This window comes from Oncorhynchus clarkii, chromosome 15 (assembly GCF_045791955.1).
Source record: "Oncorhynchus clarkii lewisi isolate Uvic-CL-2024 chromosome 15, UVic_Ocla_1.0, whole genome shotgun sequence".
Taxonomy (NCBI): domain Eukaryota; kingdom Metazoa; phylum Chordata; class Actinopteri; order Salmoniformes; family Salmonidae; genus Oncorhynchus; species Oncorhynchus clarkii.
The window spans coordinates 2,564,795-2,586,582 of record NC_092161.1 but is presented as its reverse complement, the minus strand read 5'-3'; positions in this window follow the sequence as shown (position 1 = coordinate 2,586,582).

Here is a 21,788-nt window from a genome sequence, read left to right as displayed (position 1 = left end):
ATCTGATATTGGCAGGAAGCTTAAATTCTTGTTACTCTAACTGCACTGTCCACTTTACAGTAGCTTTTACAGAAAAATAATACCATGCTATTGTTTGAGGAGAGTGCACAATTTTGAACATGAAAAGTTATTAATAAACAAATTAGGCACATTTGTGCAGTTTTGATACATTTTGAACAAAAACGCAATTGTTCATTGTATCAGTCTAAAACTTTGCACATACACTTCTGCCATCTAGTGGTCAAAATCTAAATTGCACCTGGCCTGGAATAATACATTATGGCCTTTTTCTTGCACTTCAAAGATGATGGTACAAAAAAATACAAAAGAATAGTAGTTTTTTCTTTGTATTATCTTCTACCAGATCTAATGTGTTATATTCTCCTACATTAATTTCACATTTCCACACACTTCAAAGTGTTTCCTTTCAAATGGTATCAAGAATATGCATATCCTTGCTTCAGGTCCTGAGCTACAGGCAGTTAGATTTGGGTATGTAATTTTAGGCGAAAATTTTACATAAAGGGGCGGATCCTTATTAATGAGGGCTCCTCACTTGCGCATGCTGATAGGAGCACTACTGGCGCCAAATTAGCTTACTAGCGTTGCCTCATTTTTTGGGCCAAAACAGAAGATGCTTAATTGTAAAATTGGTATCAATTTCATTATCGATTTAAATGATGGATATGAAGTATTTCTAAACTTTATAAAGCAGATCAGAGATGATGTTAAAACAAAGAAAAGCCCAGGAAACAATCTTGAAATAATTTGACTTCCTCCACTTCCGGTTGTTGCCTCCCAACTCGATTCAAAGCAGTGGACATTTTATCACCAAATTCCTCACATTTATATTGAAGTCAACTGTGTAGACTCCCTGTCTAACAGATGCAATGAATTCAACTTTGTGTTGTTATTACCTTTTGGCGTCACGCTGTCCAGCCTTCTCAGATTATGGTGTTGTGTTTCTAGTACACTCTAAGACTGGCCCAGAAATACATACGGTGCTGTGACAGCCAGAGGCTGTGAAACAGACATGGTATTTCGGAAGAGAAATTACCTTCAATTCGGTGTATCCTCCGTTCGACACCAGTACCCCCCCCCCCGCACATTGACTCTTTACCGGTACCCCCCCTTGTATTTCGCCCCGCTATTGTTATTGTTGTTTACTGTTGCTCTTTAAATATTTGTTATTCTTATCTCTTACTTTTTTGGGGTTGTATTTTCCTAAAACTGATTTGTTGGTTAAGGGCTTGTAAAGCAAGCATTTCCCTGTAGTTGGCGCACGTGACAAACACAATTTGATTTGACTTAATTCCTTGTGGACACATATTGTTGTGTGAGTCTGGCTGAGAATCATATTTCAGACCCCACCACTCCTGATACGATCAACTCTCATAGGCCTAATATGGTATCTTAGTTCAATTTAAATGGCATTATAGCTCTTCCATGTCTACTATATAAACAGTCATAACACTATGTAGTGAATGTTCTTTGAGAAGTTAATAGGTGCATCAATAAGATGCTGAATGAATGTAGCTGAATACTGTATATACTGTGATAGACAGATTAAAACACTGACCTTCCACTTTACAACATATTTTGTCATCCTTAGAAAGGAGTTAAAATATACTGAACAAAAATATAAACGCAACATGCAACAATTTAAAAGATTTCACTGAGTTACAGTTCATATGAGGAAAATCCGTGAATTGATATACACTCATTAGGCCCTAATCTATGGATTTCACATGACTGGGAATACAGATATGCATCTGTTGGTCAGAGATTCCTTAATTTTTTTTTATTTTTTTTATTTTACCTTTATTTAGCCAGGCAAGTCAGTTAAGAACAAATTCTTATTTTCAATGACGGCCTGGGAACAGTGGGTTAACTGCCTGTTCAGGGGCAGAACGACAGATTTGTACCTTGTCAGCTCGGGGGTTTGAACTCGCAACCTTCCGGTTACTAGTCCAACGCTCTAACCACTAGGCTACCCTGCCGCCCCAATAAAATGGGCCTCAGGATCTTGTCACTGTATTTTTGAGCTTTCAAATCGCCATTGATAAAATGCAATTGTGTTTGTTGTCCTCAGTTTATGCCTGCCCATACCATAACCCCATCGCCACCATGGGGCACTCTGTTCACAACGTTGACATCAGCAAACCGCTCGCCCGCGTGACACCACACACAGGATCTGCAGTTGTAAGGCCGGTTGGAAGAATTGTGTGACAAAACCGTGCATTTTAGAGGGACCTTTAACTGTCCTCAGCACAAGGTGCACCTGTGTAATGATCATGCTGTTTAATCAGCTTCTTGATATGCCACACCTGTCAGGTGGATGGATTATCTTGGAGAAATGAGAAATTGATTATCTTGGATGGATTATAAAGGAGAAATGCTCAATAACAGGGGATGTAAACAAATTTGTGCACAACATTTCAGAGAATTAAGCTTTTTGTGAATAACATTTCTGGGATCTTTTTTTATTTCAGCTCATGAAACATGGGACAAACACTTTACATGCTGCGTTTGTATTTGTGTTCAGTGTTTATTAGTCATCCAAACCGCTTGTGGGTAGCCTCGTCGAGAACCAGGCTTTCCCAATGGAGGTTAGACAACAACGTGGTGTTTGGATGCATGGCAGCGTGTGACTAGCTTGTCGGTAACACCCTCCACTGCAGAGCTGTGTGCATTAGTTAATAGAGCTAACATACTACGTAGCGTAATGGCTAAACAAAACTCTCCTATATACTACCTTACCATTGGTTCTTGATTTATGATATAAACTACATAGGCATAACAGTTCACCCTCTCGGCTTAAATGACCCATATTACAGATCAACTCTATTCCATTTACCGAGCCATTGAGATTGTTTCCTTTGGAAATATAAGTACATCTGCGGCTATACAATCCTGACTATTTGGTTCATACACTATAATATCAGTCCGTACAACAGGCTACTTTAAATATAATCAACTTTAATCTCAACCTTGGCTCAAATGTTCATATGATTTGTCTTGTAACGTGGATGGAAGAAGCATAAAGATGCCAATAAAGCACAGGTGATAATGTCTCTGTGAAGCCTGGCAGGCGCGTGTAGCATGGTTACTGTTTGAGGACATGTCCATGGCTCAGCTAATGGCTCTTATTGATCATAATCACACCAGGTGTGTTGGCCAGGTGGATGGCATTTATTACATCCCTTGTCTACTCTTTAATGAATTCATTACTAATTGGTTCTAGCACCTGCTTAGGCAAAGTGGATTTATTTATTAATTTAGATGGAGAAGCCACATTTAACACTCTCTGTTCAGAACTCAGTGCAGGAGGAAAATAACTTGTTTTTAGTTGACCTCAGAACTAGATGTACTAGCATGTCCTGTGAGTGCTTAACACTATGTATGATAAATATGGTGCAATTTCATAAAATATAGAATATCCATTCGTGGACATAAAATAACGGGGAAAAAAATAATTACAAGCATGAAAGTCCACTACAGTTTATTCCCAAGCTTCGCTGTCTGGGATTTATTCAAAATGTCTTGGGGCAACATTGAGTTCCTTTTTCAGTTCAACTCAATCACCATGTTGACTAACAGACAGCACTTAATCCAGAAATGGCTGGGAGGGAAAACTGTCTGGTTATTCCACTATATCAGACAGCCCAGCCATATGCACATTCACAACTATTTTTAATTTTGTGAACTTGGGGAACTGAACATGCTCTTGATAGGCAGGGGCTAGTGCCAGGAATCCCTCCCAATAACCATTCCAACACTCTGTCTAGAATCTAGAATATTAGGAAACAATCCAACGCTCTGTCTAGAATCTAGAATGTTAGGAAACAATCCAACACTCTGTCTAGATTCTAGAATGTTAGGAAACAATCCAACGCTCTGTCTAGAATCTAGAATGTTAGGAAACAATCCACCGCTCTGTCTAGATTCTAGAATGTTAGGAAACAATCCAACACTCTGTCTAGATTCTAGAATGTTAGGAAACAATCCAATGCTCTGTCTAGATTCTAGAATGTTAGGAAACAATCCAACACTCTGTCTAGATTCTAGAATGTTAGGAAACAATCCAATGCTCTGTCTAGATTCTAGAATGTTAGGAAACAATCCAATCCTCTGTCTAGATTCTAGAATGTCAGGGGTGTAATCATTAGTCCAAAACGTTTTCTAATGGAAACAGTTTACTCCAAAGGGAAAACGTTTTGCAACGAAAACGAGTTTCTATTGGATAAATTCAGGTAGGTCGCACCCCGTTTCATTCCGTTTCGTTCCATTTGGTCCCTAGTGAATACACCCCAGGCTTCTTTTCCATTCCTGTGAAGGACATCCTGGTCACGTGACTTAGCTGTAGATCAGAGCTCTTGTACATTACCCACCAACAGTTCAACCCATTTTTTGGGGGGAAAAATACTCCTCCACCCCGTCCGTCCTCCCAATCCACACTCATTCATACAGTATGTGGATATGAGGTGCAGCAGCACCAGTGTGTAGTGGTAGAGTGCTGATTGGTCCGTGGGAAGAATAGTCAGCTAAACTAAGCTTCTGTCTCCATGCTGTTGCATTCCAGCAGATTGACCAATGGAAACGTCCACCTCAGACCACTCCGAAAGGACAGAACGCAGACAGACAGCAACACATGACAGACAGTAATATATAGTGTTGTTATTAATTCAATCCATCAGAAGATCTCCAACTAGCTAGGTAGCTCTGTATGGCCGTTAGCCTTAAATACATCTCCAACTAGCTAGGTAGCTCTGTATGGCCGTTAGCCTTAAATACATCTCCAACTAGCTAGGTAGCTCTGTATGGCCGTTAGCCTTAAATACATCTCCAGCTAGCTAGGTAGCTCTGTATGGCCGTTAGCCTTAAATACATCTCCAACTAGCTAGGTAGCTCTGTATGGCCGTTAGCCTTAAATACATCTCCAACTAGCTAGGTAGCTCTGTATGGCCGTTAGCCTTAAATACATCTCCAACTAGCTAGGTAGCTCTGAATGGCCGTTAGCCTTAAATACATCTCCAGCTAGCTAGGTAGCTCTGTATGGCCGTTAGCCTTAAATACATCTCCAACTAGCTAGGTAGCTCTGTATGGCCGTTAGCCTTAAATACATCTCCAGCTAGCTAGGTAGCTCTGTATGGCCGTTAGCCTTAAATACATCTCCAACTAGCTAGGTAGCTCTGTATGGCCGTTAGCCTTAAATACATCTCCAACTAGCTAGGTAGTTCTGTATGGCCGTTAGCCTTAAATACATCTCCAACTAGCTAGGTAGCTCTGTATGGCCGTTAGCCTTAAATACATCTCCAACTAGCTAGGTAGCTCTGTATGGCCGTTAGCCTTAAATACATCTCCAACTAGCTAGGTAGCTCTGTATGCAACGGAGTTATTCATAATGATGTGGCACACCATTACAGGTAAGACCCTAAGACCCTGGGATCAACACACCATTACAGTAAGACCCTAACAACCTGGGATCAACACACCATTACAATAAGACCCTAACAACCTGGGATCAACACACCATGACAGTAAGACCCTAACAACCTGGGATCAACACACCATTACAGTAAGACCCTAACAACCTGGGATCAACACACCATTACAGTAAGACCCTAACAACCTGGGATCAACACACCATTACAATAAGACCCTAACAACCTGGGATCAACACACCATGACAGTAAGACCCTAACAACCTGGGATCAACACACCATGACAGTAAGACCCTAACAACCTGGGATCAACACACCATTACAGTAAGACCCTAACAACCTGGGATCAACACACCATGACAGTAAGACCTTAAGACCCTGGGATCAACACACCATTACAGTAAGACCCTGGGATCAACACACCATTACAGTAAGACCCTGGGATCAACACACCATTACAGTAAGACCCTGGGATCAACACACCATTACAATAAGACCCTAACAACCTGGGATCAACACACCATTACAGGTAAGACCCTAAGACCCTGGGATAAACACACCATTACAGTAAGACCCTGGGATCAACACACCATTACAGTAAGACCCTGGGATCAACACACCATTACAGTAAGACCCTGGGATCAACACACAATTACAGTAAGACCCTGGGATCAACACACCATTACAGTAAGACCCTGGGATCAACACACCATTACAGTAAGACCCTAAGACCCTGGGATCAACACACCATTACAGTAAGACCCTGGGATCAACACACCATTACAGTAAGACCCTAACAAACTGGGATTAACACACCATTACAGTAAGACACTAAGACCCTGGGATCAACACACCATTACAGTAAGACCCTGGGATCAACACACCATTACAGTAAGACCCTAACAACCTGGGATCAACACACCATTACAGTAAGACACTAAGACCCTGGGATCAACACACCATTACAGTAAGACCCTGGGATCAACACACCATTACAGTAAGACCCTAACAACCTGGGATCAACACACCATTACAGTAAGACCCCAAGACCCTGGGATCAACACACCATTACAGTAAGACCCTGGGATCAACACACCATTACAGTAAGACCCTAAGACCCTGGGATCAACACACCATTACAGTAAGACACTAAGACCCTGGAATCAACACACCTTTACAGTAAGACCCTGGGATCAACACACCATTACAGTAAGACCCTGATCTTTTAATGTTAACACAGGGTTTCACTCTGAACAATCTACCCCAGTGGGTTATGGGTAGATGGGTAGATGTTCTATTCATGAAGCTGTAACACAGGGTTTCACTCTGAACACTTTACCCCAGTGGGTTATGGGTAGATGGGTAGATGTTCTCTTCATGAAGCTGTAACACAGGGTTTCACTCTGAACACTTTACCCCAGTGGGTTATGGGTAGATGGGTAGATGTTCTCTTCATGAAGCTGTAAGGGTTTCACTCTGAACACTTTACCCCAGTGGGTTATGGGTAGATGGGTAGATGTTCTCTTCATGAAGCTGTAAGGGATTTACTCTGAACACTTTACCCCAGTGGGTTATGGGTAGATGGGTAGATGTTCTCTTCATGAAGCTGTAAGGGATTTACTCTGAACACTTTATCCCAGTGGGTTATGGGTAGATGGGTAGATGTTCTCTTCACGAAGCTGTAAGGGATTTACTCTGAACACTTTACCCCAGTGGGCTATGGGTAGATGGGTTGATGTTCTCTTCATGAAGCTGTAACACAGGGTTTCACTCTGAACACGTTACCCCAGTGGGTTATGGGTAGATGTTCTCTTCATGAAGCTGTAAGGGATTTACTCTGAACACTTTACCCCAGTGGGTTATGGGTAGATGGGTAGATGTTCTCTTCATGAAGCTGTAAGGGATTTACTCTGAACACTTTACCCCAGTGGGTTATGGGTAGATGGGTAGATGTTCTCTTCATGAAGCTGTAAGGGATTTACTCTGAACACTTTACCCCAGTGGGTTATGGGTAGATGGGTAGATGTTCTCTTCATGAAGCTGTAAGGGATTTACTCTGAACACTTTACCCCAGTGGGTTATGGGTAGATGGGTAGATGTTCTCTTCATGAAGCTGTAGGGGTTTCACTCTGAACACGTTACCCCAGTGGGTTATGGGTAGATGGGTAGATGTTCTCTTCATGCAGGCTGTAACACAGGGTTTCACTCTGAACACGTTACCCCAGTGGGTTATGGGTAGATGTTCTCTTCATGCAGGCTTAGGCCAGTGATCTCTGGAACAAGGTACATACAGAGCCTTAATGTCCTTGAACACTGCATTGTACAGAGCCTTCACAAAGTATTCATACCCCTTGACTTATTCCACATTTTGCTGTGTTACAGCCTGAAGTCAAAATGGATTACACATATTTTTCTGTCTCACCCATCTACACACAATACTCCATAATGGCAAAGTGAAAAAAATATTAATAAAAAAAAGCATATTTATTGAAAATGAAATACAGAAATATCTCATACACAGTATTGAGTCACACCCCTGAGTCAATACATGTTAGAATCAGTCTTTCTTGGCCAGTCTCTAAAAGCTTTGCATTCCGTGATTGTACAATACTTGGACATTATTCTTAAAGAAATTCTTCAAGCTCTGTCTAGTTCATTGATGATCATTGTTAGACAACCATTTTCAAGTCTTGCCATAGATGTTCAAGTAGATGTAAGTCAAAACTGCAACACTCAGGAACATTCCTGTGTATATTTGGCATTGTGTTTTAGGTTGTTGTCCTGCTGAAAGGTGAATATGTCTCCCAGTGTCTGATTGGAAAGCAGACTGAACCAGACTGAAACAGACTGAACCAGATTGAACCAGGTCTTCCTCTATTATTTTGCCTGTGCTTAGCTATATTCAGTTTCATTTTATCCTCAAAAACTCCTTTAATCCTTGTCGATTACAAGCAGACCCATAACATGATGCACCCACCACAATGCTTGAAAATATGAACTGTGGTACTCAGGGATGTGTTGTGTTGGATTTGCCCCAAACATAATGCTTTTTTTTCAGGACATAAAGATAATTTCTTTGCCACAATTTTTTGCAGTTTTACTTTAGTGCCTTGTTGCAAACAGGATGCATGTTTTGGAATATTTGTATTCTGTACAGGCTTCCTTCTTTTCACTCTGTCAATTAGGTTGGTATTGTGGAGTAACTACAATGTTGATCAATTCTCAGTTTTCTCCTATCACAGCTATGTAACTGTTTTAAAGTCATTTCTTTTCTCATGGTGAAATCACTGAGCAGTTTCCTTCCTCTACGGCAACTGAGTTAGGAAGGACACCTGTATTTTTGTCGCGACTGGGTGTATTGATTCACCATCCAAAGCGTAATTAATAACTTCACCATGCTCAAAATTGACATTCAATGTCTACCTTCAAAAAACACTATACATAAATAATAGTTGATCGTATTACACAGATTTAGACACAGCTATACACAAATAAGCAGATTCAGTTATATGTCAAATCTTAAAAAGATCAATTTAGTGGTGATAAATTCCTGTTGTTGATGGAGATTTCCTAGCAGAGAACAGGCATTTATATCCTTCTAAAATCACAGAGTAATTTAGTTGGTGAACGAAAACATCAATGTCAATGGAACATGAGAATTATTAATCTAATTATAAGAAATTGAGGAAACTGTGAGATTACTGGCAGGCCTATGTTGGGGGACTTGAATGCAGGGCCTCAACGCTAGTCGCACATGTCTCTCTGTTATGAAGCCTTTAACTTGTACATGCGTTGAAAGTGATATAATTTAAGGGTTTTATATGTGCGATTAAACCCAAGCATGTAGATGATGGCTAGATGGGTCTGATTTCATTTATTAACATACAGTATTGTTCAGTATTATAAATCACTCCAATAGTGTCTATTTTACAGAGGTCTGATTTCATTTATTAACACGATGGTACAATATTATGTAAAAACCAAATTCTACCTCTTTGTATAAACATAAATGACATTTTAAATGAATTAACTTATGTTTTTGGCGCCTCGTGTAAGCAAAGCTCCCCACAACAAACTGCCGTGCCTGAGAAACGATTACTAAACACATGTCAAGGAGATACAAAGTCATGACATAAATCTGCCTCAAAATTATAATGTGTTGAGAAGCAGTAAGGAGTTTCTATACGGTCCGTTGTTTCAACGGCTTCTTCTTCTCTTCTTCTATGTCAATGTACACATGGCTCTGGGAGAGAGTTGTACACATGGCTCTGGGAGAGAGTTGTACACATGGCTCTGGGAGAGAGTTGTACACATGGCTCTGGGAGAGAGTTGTACACATGGCTCTGGGAGAGAGTTCTACACATGGCTCTGTGAGAGAGTTGTACACATGGCTCTGGGAGAGAGTTGTACACATGGCTCTGGGAGAGAGTTGTACACATGGCTCTGGGAGAGAGTTGTACACATGGCTCTGGGAGAGAGTTCTACACATGGCTCTGGGAGAGAGTTGTACACATGGCTCTGGGAGAGAGTTATACACATGGCTCTGTGAGAGAGTTGTACACATGGCTCTGGGAGAGAGTTGTACACATGGCTCTGGGAGAGAGTTGTACACATGGCTCTGGGAGAGAGTTGTACACATGGCTCTGGGAGAGAGTTGTACACGTGGCTCTGGGAGAGAGTTGTACACATGGCTCTGGGCTAGAGTTGTACACATGGCTCTGGGAGAGAGTTGTACACATGGCTCTGGGAGAGAGTTATACACATGGCTCTGGGAGAGAGTTGTACACATGGCTCTGGGAGAGAGTTGTACACATGGCTCTGGGAGAGAGTTGTACACATGGCTCTGGGAGAGAGTTGTACACATGGCTCTGGGAGAGAGTTGTACACATGGCTCTGGGAGAGAGTTGTACACATGGCTCTGGGAGAGAGTTCTACACATGGCTCTGGGAGAGAGTTGTACACATGGCTCTGGGAGAGAGTTATACACATGGCTCTGTGAGAGAGTTGTACACATGGCTCTGGGAGAGAGTTGTACACATGGCTCTGGGAGAGAGTTGTACACATGGCTCTGGGAGAGAGTTGTACACATGGCTCTGGGAGAGAGTTGTACACGTGGCTCTGGGAGAGAGTTGTACACATGGCTCTGGGCTAGAGTTGTACACATGGCTCTGGGAGAGAGTTGTACACATGGCTCTGGGAGAGAGTTATACACATGGCTCTGGGAGAGAGTTGTACACATGGCTCTGGGAGAGAGTTGTACACATGGCTCTGGGAGAGAGTTGTACACATGGCTCTGGGAGAGAGTTGTACACATGGCTCTCGGAGAGAGTTGTACACATGGCTCTGGGAGAGAGTTATACACATGGCTCTGGGAGAGAGTTGTACACATGGCTCTGGGAGAGAGTTGTACACATGGCTCTGGGAGAGAGTTGTACACATGGCTCTCGGAGAGAGTTGTACACATGGCTCTGGGAGAGAGTTATACACATGGCTATGGGAGAGAGTTGTACACATGGCTCTGGGAGAGAGTTCTACACATGGCTCTGGGAGAGAGTTGTACACATGGCTCTGTGAGAGAGTTGTACACATGGCTCTGGGAGAGAGTTGTACACATGGCTCTGGGAGAGAGTTGTACACATGGCTCTGTGAGAGAGTTGTACACATGGCTCTGGGAGAGAGTTGTACACATGGCTCTGGGAGAGAGTTGTACACATGGCTCTGGGAGAGAGTTGTACACATGGCTCTGTGAGACATCAATCTCTGTCAGAAGAGCAATAAGGCAGACGGTCCATACCGGGCAGGGCCATGACCAGGGACAGGACTTTTCTAAATCAAATAAAGCCGTTGTGTTCTGGGCTCTATGACCCAGCTCCCTGCAGTGAGGATGCTGTGGGAATGAAATTATACACACATGCTTACCCTGGTTACATTGGCTGCCTTTAATACAATAATACAATGAAATACACCCAGAGAAAAGTCCTTTCAGATCTACCGTGGCAAAATTCCATTTAATTTTATAACGTCGGTGTCTCTGAAATGTAGGCTATAGTTTGAATGTATAGCATGGGTGTAGAATCTAACAGCTGCGGTCTTTTCTGGAGAACCCGCTCTTTACCAGTTAGCTGGGAGTCAGAGAAGAAGTCTAGATGGTTTTTGAGGACGTATGTTTATATCAGGGTGATGAACAAACTGGGATCAGAGAGCATAACAAACGGTACCATAATCTGTTTTTCTTTAGTGAATGTTTTTGGCAGAAATACACACAAATGTCCTCCAAACTGTTCTTATTTATGTTGATATATTGGGGGATTTCATCGTCCTACATCATATTAACAGCCAGCTACATGCTCGCTCACCCGTGTCAGACTGACTCGATCCTGTACGTATTGTGACCGGCAGGGATTTCAAAGACATAAAACAGTTGACAGCATGTTCTGATTGGAGCAACAGTAACTCCCTTGACTCATGTCCAGACTGTGTTGACGTCACATCTACTGAATGGTGGAGTAGACTACCTAACACACACTGGAGTAGACTACCTACCACACACTGGAGTAGACTACCTACCACACACTGGAGTAGAGTACCTAACACACACTGGAGTAGACTACCTACCACACACTGGAGTAGACCACCTACCACACACTGGAGTAGACTACCTACCACACACTGGAGTAGACTACCTACCACACACTGGAGTAGACTACCACACACTGGAGTAGACTACCACACACTGGAGTAGACCACCTACCACACACTGGAGTAGACTACCTACCACACACTTGAGTAGACTACCTACCACACACTGGAGTAGACTACCTACCACACACTGGAGTAGACTACCTACCACACACTGGAGTAGACTACCACACACTGGAGTAGACTACCTACCACACACTGGAGGAGACTACCTACCACACACTGGAGTAGACTACCACACACTGGAGTAGACTACCTACCACACACTTGAGTAGACTACCTACCACACACTGGAGTAGACTACCACACACTGGAGTAGACTACCACACACTGGAGTAGACTACCTACCACACACTGGAGGAGACTACCTACCACACACTGGAGTAGACTACCACACACTGGAGTAGACTACCTACCACACACTGGAGTAGACTACCTACCACACACTGGAGTAGACTACCACACACTGGAGTAGACTACCTACCACACACTGGAGTAGACTACCTACCACACACTGGAGTAGACTACCTACCACACACTGGAGGAGACTACCTACCACACACTGGAGTAGACTACCACACACTGGAGTAGACTACCTACCACACACTGGAGTAGACTACCTACCACACACTGGAGTAGACTACCTACCACACACTGGAGTAGACCACCTACCACACACTGGAGTAGACTACCTACCACACACTGGAGTAGACTACCACACACTGGAGTAGACTACCTACCACACACTGGAGTAGACTACCTACCACACACTGGAGTAGACTACCTACCACACACTGGAGTAGACCACCTACCACACACTGGAGTAGACTACCACACACTGGAGTAGACTACCTACCACACACTGGAGTAGACTACCTACCACACACTGGAGTAGACTACCACACACTGGAGTAGACTACCTACCACACACTGGAGTAGACTACCACACACTGGAGTAGACTACCTACCACACACTGGAGTAGACTACCTACCACACACTGGAGTAGACTACCTACCACACACTGGAGTAGACCACCTACCACACACTGGAGGAGACTACCTCCTCCTCTAACACAGACTAAAGTATCCTCCTCTAACACAGACTAATGTCTCTCTCTCTGTAACACAGACTAAAGTCTCTCAATCTGTAACACAGACTAAAGTCTCTCTGTATCAGAGACTAAAGTCTCCTATTCTCTGTAACACAGACCAAAGTCTCCTCCTCTCTGTAAAGCATAGCAAATTCAATCTATACTCCCAGCATGCCCCTCTCTCACATCCCAACATCCTGGTTTAATCCAAATATCTGCATAGAGGGTTGAGATGTGACCGATGACATTCTCTCCTTTTCTCCCTCTGTCGCCAGAGCATTTTTCCTTACAACATATTCAATAAACATCCCACGTTAAGGTTTTTGCTAAAGTAACAACTATCTCTAAAAAGCTAATTAAGCCAATTGAATTAATGCGCATCTGTAAATAGTCGCTGAGGCAATTACGGATGACTCTGTCACGTTTGACAGCTTGCTTTTACACAGCAGTTGGAGGTTCTTGGCAGAGAAGGACCTAAACAACTTACACAGACCAAAGTCTAGACTCTCCCTATCTCCTGTCTGGATACTCCATCCCTACCTTACAGAATCAGACTCTCCCTATTTCCTTGTCTGGATACTCCATCCCTACTTTACAGAATCAGACTCTCCCTATTTCCTGTCTGGATACTCAATCCCTACCTTACAGAATCAGACTCTACCTATCTCCTGTCTGGCTCACTAAAGGAATCCTATACCAGTAGAGCCAGTTATGATTGAGATGGTTAATAAAGTTATGTTTGAGATGGTTAATACAGTTATGTTTGAGATGGTTAATAAAGTTATGTTTGAGATGGTTAATAAAGTTATGTTTGAGATGGTTAATAAAGTTATGTTTGAGATGGTTAATAAAGTTATGTTTGAGATGGTTAATAAAGTTATGTTTGAGATGGTTAATAAAGTTATGTTTGAGATGGTTAATAAAGTTATGTTTGAGATGGTTAATAAAGTTATGTTTGAGATGGTTAATAAAGTTATGTTTGAGATGGTTAATAAAGTTATGTTTGAGATGGTTTATAGAGTTGCTATGATTTATGTTGTAGGCTCGTGACTGTGGTCATGGTGAGGTTGGAGTCAGACACAGATACACGGCTTAACGTTTGAAATCAACATCATTTCATGCTGGATCAGAGGGTTTGAGTGAGACAGACTCCAAGGCAGATGGTTTGACTGAGAAGCACTCCACTCCATGACGAAGGAGCTTGGTGGTTTTATCAGGTTCAGCTAAAGATTTCACGCCCTGATGTGTTTCACTTTTTCCTGTGATTGTCTCCACCTCCTCAAGGTCTTATTTTCCCCAGTGTATTTATCTCTGTGTTTCCTGTCTCTCTGTACCAGTGTATTTATCCCTGTGTTTCCTGTCTCTCTGTACCAGTGTATTTATATCTGTGTTTCCTGTTTCTCTGTACCAGTGTATTTATCCCTGTGTTCCTGTCTCTCTGTACCAGTGTATTTATCCCTGTGTTTCCTGTCTCTCTGTACCAATGTATTTATCCCTGTGTTTCCTGTCTATCTCTACCAGTGTATTTATCCCTGTGTTTCCTGTCTCTCTGTACCAGTGTATTTATCCCTGTGTTTCCTGTCTCTCTCTACCAGTGTATTTATCCCTGTGTTTCCTGTCTCTCTTTACCAGTGTATTTATCCCTGTGTTTCCTGTCTCTCTGTACCAGTGTATTTATCCCTGTGTTTCCTGTTTCTCTGTATCAGTGTATTTATCTCTGTGTTTCCTGTCTCTCTGTACCAGTTCATCCTGTATCTTCAAGTCAACCAGTGTTTTCCCTGTACTCCTGCTTCTATTCTCTTCTGCTAGTCCTCATGATTTTTGACTCTTGCTTGTTTCTGGACTCTGTACCCGCCTGCCTGACCATTCTGCCTGCCCTGACATCGAGCCGGTCTTCCACTCTTCACCTCCTGGACTCTGAACTGGTTTTGACCTTTTGCCTGTCCCCGACCATTCTCTTGCCTTCCCCTTTGGATATAAATAAACAACTAAGACTGTAAACATCTGCCTCCTGCATCTACATCTGGGTCTTGCCTTGTGCCCTTATACAAAGAGGTGTTTATTTATGCGCTATCATGTTTCCAGAGGGGCCAGCAGGGGGGCCAGGCCAGCAGGTGGGCCAGCAGGGGGCCAGGCCAGCAGGGGGGCCAGCAGAAGGGCCAGCAGGAGGACCAGCAGGGGGGCCAGCAGGAGGGCCAGCAGGGAGGACCAGCAGGGGGACCAGCAGAGGGGCCAGGCCAGCAGGGGGACCAGCAGGGGGACCAGCAGGGGGGACCAGCAGGGGGACCAGTAGGGGGGACCAGGCCAGCAGGGGGGGCCAGCAGGGGGGCCAGCAGGGGGGACCTGCAGGGGGACCAGTAGGAGGGACCAGGCCAGCAGGGGGGACCAGGCCAGCAGGGGGACCAACAGGGGGACCAACAGGGGGACCAGCAGGGGGACCAGCAAGGGGGACCAGCAGGGGGGCCAGCAGGGGGGACCAGTAGGGAGACCAGTAGGGGGACCAGGCCAGCAGGGGGGCCAGCAGGGGGACCAGCAGGGGGGCCAGCAGGGGGGCCAGCAGGGGGGCCAACAGGGGGGCCAACAGGGGGGACCAGGCCATTAGGGGGGCTAACAGGGGGGACCAGGCCAGCAGGGGGGCCAGCAGGGGGGCCAGCAGGGGGGACCAGGCCAGCAGGGGGGACCAGGCCAGCAGGGGGGCCAGCAGGGGGGGGCAGTAGGGGGGCCAGCAGGGGGGCCAGCAGCATAAGGTGCTCTCTCAGGTCTGAGCTGTGCCAGATGCAACCTCTCTAATCATACCCCCCCCCCCAGCAGTTGTGACAAGAAGAAGACTCTTCTACCCTCTACCCCGTTGTCTACAGACACTGGCTGTTCCAAACAGATTTCACAGATGCATTTATCCTGCCCCCCCATCTCCTCTGTCTTTGCCTTTCCCCACCTTTATTTGGTCTCTACCAGCCTCCTCCTCCTGTTCCCTTGTCTTATGATTGGCTCGATTCCACGCTCATTAGCATGGAGCATTATTCGTCAGAATATTCAGGGTGCCATTTTCCAAACGCTGCCATTCCAATTTATTATAATAGACAACATGCTTTATGACTTTCAACTTTCTGGAAGAGTTTCAGCTTTTATTCAAGGTCCTCAGTCACATGTTCCAAGAGCATCTGGTCCACGTCGACCTAGAAGAGAGACGGGGAGACGGGAAGACAGAGAGAGAGACAGGGAGACAGAGAGAGAGACAGGGAGACAGAGAGAGAGACAGGGAGACAGAGAGCGAGAGAGACGGAGACAGAGAGAGACGGGAGACAGAGGGAGAGATGGGAGACAGAGAGAGAGATGGGAGACAGGGAGACAGAGAGAGAGACATGGAGACAGAGAGAGACGGGAGACAGAGAGAGAGACGGGAGACAGAGAGACGGGAGACAGAGAGAGAGACAGGGATACAGAGAGAGACGGGAGACAGAGAGAGACGGGAGAGACGGGAGACAGAGAGAGATGGGAGACAGAGAGAAAGACATGGAGACAGAGAGAGATGGGAGACAGAGAGATAGATGGGAGACAGAGAGAGACGGGAGACAGAGAGAGACGGGAGACAGAGAGAGACGGGAGACAGAGAGAGAGACAGGGAGACAGAGAGAGACGGGAGACAGAGAGAGACGGGAGAGAGACGAGAGACAGAGAGAGACAGGGAGACAGAGAGAGACAGGGAGACAGAAAGAGAGATAGGGAGACAGAGAGAGACGGGAGACAGAGAGAGAGACAGGGAGACAGAGAGAGAGACAGGGAGAGAGAGACAGGGATACAGAGAGAGACAGGGAGACAGAGAGAGACAGGGAGACAGACAGAGACAGGGAGACAGATGGAGATATATTAGATACTGAGAGACGGGTAGAAAAAAAGAGAGAGAGACAGGGAGCAAGAGAGAGACAGGGAGACAGAGAGAGACAGGGAGACAGACAGAGACAGGGAGACAGATGGAAATATATTAGATACTGAGAGACGGGTAGAACAAAAGAGAGAGAGACAGGGAGACAGACACAGGGAGAGAGACACAGAGAGAGGGAGACAGCTGAGATACAGAGAGAGGGAGACTGAGGGATACAGACACAGGGAGATAGACACAGAGAGAGGGAGACTGAGGGATACAGAAGATTGACAGGGGGACAGAGGGGGACAGAAGGAGACAAAGAGACAGAGGGAGACAGAGGGAGACAGATTGAGACAGAGGGAGTCAGATTGAGACAGAGGGAGACAGAAAAGAGACAGAGGGAGACAGATTGAGATAGAAAAGAGACAGAGGGAGACAGCGGGAGACAGATTGAGACAGAGGGAGACAGAAAAGAGACAGAGGGACAGAGGGAGACAGAAGGAGACAGAGGGAGGCAGATTGAGACAGAGGGAGACAGAGGGAGACAGATTGAGACAGAGGGAGACAGAAAAGAGAAAGAGTGAGACAGAGGGAGACAGAGGGAGACAGATTGAGACAGAGGGAGACAGAGGGAGACAGATTGAGACAGATTGAGACAGAGGGAGACAGAGGGGGAAAGATTGAGACAGATTGAGACAGAGGGAGACAGATTGAGACAGAGGGAGACACAAAAGAGACAGAGGGAGACAGAGGGAGAGAGGGAGACAGGTTGAGACAGAGGGAGAAAGGGAGACATAGGGAGAAAGAGGGAGACAGAGGGAGACAGAGGGAGACAGATTGAGACAGAGGGAGACAGAAGGAGAAAGGGAGACAGATTGAGACAGAGGGAGAAATGGAGACAGAGGGAGACAGAGGGAGACAGAGGGAGACAGAAAAGAGACAGAGGGAGACAGAGGGAGACAGATTGAGACAAGGTAGAAAGGAAGACAGAGGGAGACAGAGGGAGACAGAGGGAAAAAGGGAGACAGAGGGAGACAGAGGGAGACAGATTGAGACAGAGGGAGACAGAAAAGAGACAGAGGGAGACAGAGGGAGAGAGAGGGAGACAGATTGAGACAGAGGGAGAAAGGGAGACATAGGGAGAAAGAGGGAGACAGAAAAGAGACAGAGGGAGACAGAGGGAGACAGAGGGAGACAGATTGAGACAGAGAAAGACAGAGGGAGAAAGGGAGACAGATTGAGACAGATTGAGACAGAGGGAGACAGAGGGAGAAATGGAGACAGAGGGAGACAGAGGGAGACAGAGGGAGACAGAAAAGAGACAGAGGGAGACAGAGGGAGACAGATTGAGACAAGGTAGAAAGGAAGACAGAGGAAGACAGAGGGAGACAGAGGGAGAAAGGGATACAGAGGGAGAAAGGGAGACAGAGGGAGACAGAAAAGAGACAGAGGGAGAAAGGGATACAGAGGGACGAAGGGAGACAGAGGGAGACAGAGGGAGACAGATTGAGACAGAGGGAGAAAGGGAGACAGAGGGAGACAGAGGGAGACAGAGGGAGAAAGGGCGACAGAGGGAGACAGAGGGAGACAGAGGGAGAAAGGGCGACAGAGGGAGACAGAGGGAGAAAGGGCGACAGAGGGAGACAGAGGGAGACAGAAAAGAGACAGAGGGAGACAGAGGGAGAAAGGGAGACAGAGGGAGAAAGGGAGACAGATGGAGACAGAGGGAGACACAGGGAGACAGAGGGAGACAGAGGGAGAAAGAGGGAGACAGAAGTGGGGCCGAGCTGGAAGGATCCACTAAGAATTTCTTGAATCAAATTCCTGCACCTGGATATAATGGTTGTGCAGCTGTGCTGGGAAGTTCCCCTGCTTCACAGAGAGTAAATTAATGCTCAGGAAAATAGATACACAGCCCTCACCTGGTGTCATATTTTACCCAGAGAAACTGCTTCCTGTGCGCTGTCTGTCCACTAATGATTATGATGTTTTGTACGGCATACAGTTTGTATAAATACAGCCTTCTGATCTGTGGAGAGGAGGGGAGAGGGGGAGAGAGGGGGAGGAGAGAGGAGGAGAGAGGAGGAGGAGAGAGGAGGACAGAGGAGGATAGAGGAGGAGAGAGGAGGAGGACAGAGGAGGAGAGAGGAGGAGGAGAGAGGAGGAGATAGGAGGAGAGAGGAGGATAGAGGAGGAGAGAGGAGGAGAAAGGAGGAGGAGAGAGGAGGAGAGAGGAGGATAGAGGAGGAGGAGAGAGGAGGAGAAAGGAGGAGGAGAGAGGAGGAGGAGAGGAGGAGGAGAGAGGAGGAGAGAGGAGGAGAGAGGAGGAGAGTGGATGAGAGAGGAGGAGGTTAGAGGAGGAGAGAGGAGGAGAGAGGAGGAGGAGGAGAGAGGAGGAGAAAGGAGGAGGAGAGAGGAGGAGGAGAGGAGGAGGAGAGAGGAGGAGGAGAGAGGAGGAGAGAGGAGGAGAGAGTAGGAGGAGAGAGGAGGAGATAGGAGGAGATAAGAGGAGAGAGGAGGAGAGAGGAGGAGAGAGGAAGAGAGAGGAGGAGAGAGGAGGAGGAGAGAGGAGGAGGAGAGAGGAGGAGAGAGGAGGAGGAGAGAGGAGGAGAGAGGAGGATAGAGGAGGAGAGAGGAGGAGAGAGGAGGAGAGAGGAGGATAGAGGAGGAGGAGAGAGGAGGAGAGAGGAGGAGGAGAGGAGGAGGAGAGAGGAGGAGGATAGAGGAGGAGAGAGGAGGATAGAGGAGGAGAGAGGATGAGAGAGTAGGAGAGAGGAGGAGAGAGTAGGATAGAGGAGGAGAGAGGAGGATAGAGGAGGAGAGAGGAGGAGAGAGGAGGAGGAGAGAGGAGGAGGAGAGGAGGAGGATAGAGGAGGATAGAGGAGGATAGAGGAGGAGAGAGGAGGAGAGTGGAGGAGAGAGGAGGAGAGAGGAGGAGATAGGAGGAGATAAGAGGAGAGAGGAGGGGAGAGGAGGAGAGAGGAGGAGAGAGGAGGAGGAGAGAGGAGGATAGAGGAGGAGGAGAGAGGAGGAGAGAGGAGGAGGAGAGGAGGAGGAGAGAGAAGGAGGAGAGAGGAGGAGAGAGGAGGATAGAGGAGGAGAGAGTAGGAGAGAGTAGGAGAGAGGAGGAGAGAGGAGGATAGAGGAGGAGAGAGGAGGAGAGAGGAGGAGAGAGGAGGAGAGAGTAGGAGAGAGTAGGAGAGAGGATGAGATAGGAGGATAGAGGAGGAGAGAGGAGGAGAGTTGGTGGTTGAAGATATCCCTCTAGTGGTGTGGGGGCTGTGCTTTGGCAAAGTGGGTGGGGTTATATCCTTCCTGTTTGGCCCTGTCCGGGGGTGTCCTCGGATGGGGCCACAGTGTCTCCTGACCCCTCCTGTCTCAGCCTCCAGTATTTATGCTGCAGTAGTTTATGTGTCGGGGGGCTAGGGTCAGTCTGTTATATCTGGAGTACTTCTCCTGTCCTATTCGGTGTCCTGTGTGAATCTAAGTGTGCGTTCTCTAATTCTCTCCTTCTCTCTTTCTCTCTCTCGGAGGACCTGAGCCCTAGGACCATGCCCCAGGACTACCTGACATGATGACTCCTTGCTGTCCCCAGTCCACCTGGCTGTGCTGCTGCTCCAGTTTCAACTGTTCTGCCTTATTATTATTCGACCATGCTGGTCATTTATGAACATTTGAACATCTTGGCCATGTTCTGTTATAATCTCCACCCGGCACAGCCAGAAGAGGACTGGCCATCCCACATATGCTCTCTCTAATTCTCTCTTTCTTTCTCTCTCTCGGAGGACCTGAGCCCTAGGACCATGCCCCAGGAATACCTGACATGATGACTCCTTGCTGTCCCCAGTCCACCTGGCTGTGCTGCTGCTCCAGTTTCAACTATTCTGCCTTATTATTATTCGACCATGCTGGTCATCTATGAACATTTGAACATCTTGACCATGTTTTGTTATAATCTCCACCCGGCACAGCCAGAAGAGGACTGGCCACCCCACATAGCCTGGTTCCTCTCTAGGTTTCTTCCTAGGTTTTGGCCTTTCTAGGGAGTTTTTCCTAGCCACCGTGCTTCTACACCTGCATTGCTTGCTGTTTGGGGTTTTAGGCTGGGTTTCTGTACAGCACTTTGAGATATCAGCTGATGTACGAAGGGCTATATAAATAAATTTGATTTGATTTGATTTTGATTTGAGAGAGGAGGTGAGAGGAGGAGAGAGGAGGAAATAAGAGGAGAGAGGAGGAGAGAGGAGGAGGAGAGAGGAGGAGAGAGGAGGAGGAGAGAGGAGGAGGAGAGGAGGAGGAGAGAGGAGGAGGAGAGAGGAGGATAGAGGAGTATAGAGGAGGAGAGAGGAGGAGAGAGGAGGAGAGAGGAGGAGATAAGAGGAGAGAGGAGGAGAGAGGAGGAGGAGAGAGGAGGAGAGAGGAGGAGGAGAGAGGAGGAGAGAGGAGGAGGAGAGAGGAGGAGGAGAGGAGGAGGAGAGAGGAGGAGGAGAGAGGAGGAGAGAGGAGGATAGAGGAGGAGAGAGGAGGAGAGAGTAGGAGAGAGGAGGAGAGAGGAGGATAGAGGAGGAGAGAGGAGGATAGAGGAGGAGAGAGGAGGAGAGAGGAGGATAGAGGAGGAGAAAGGAGGATAGAGGAAGAGAGTGGAGGAGAGAGGAGGAGGGAGGAGGAGAGAGGAGGAGAGATGAAGAG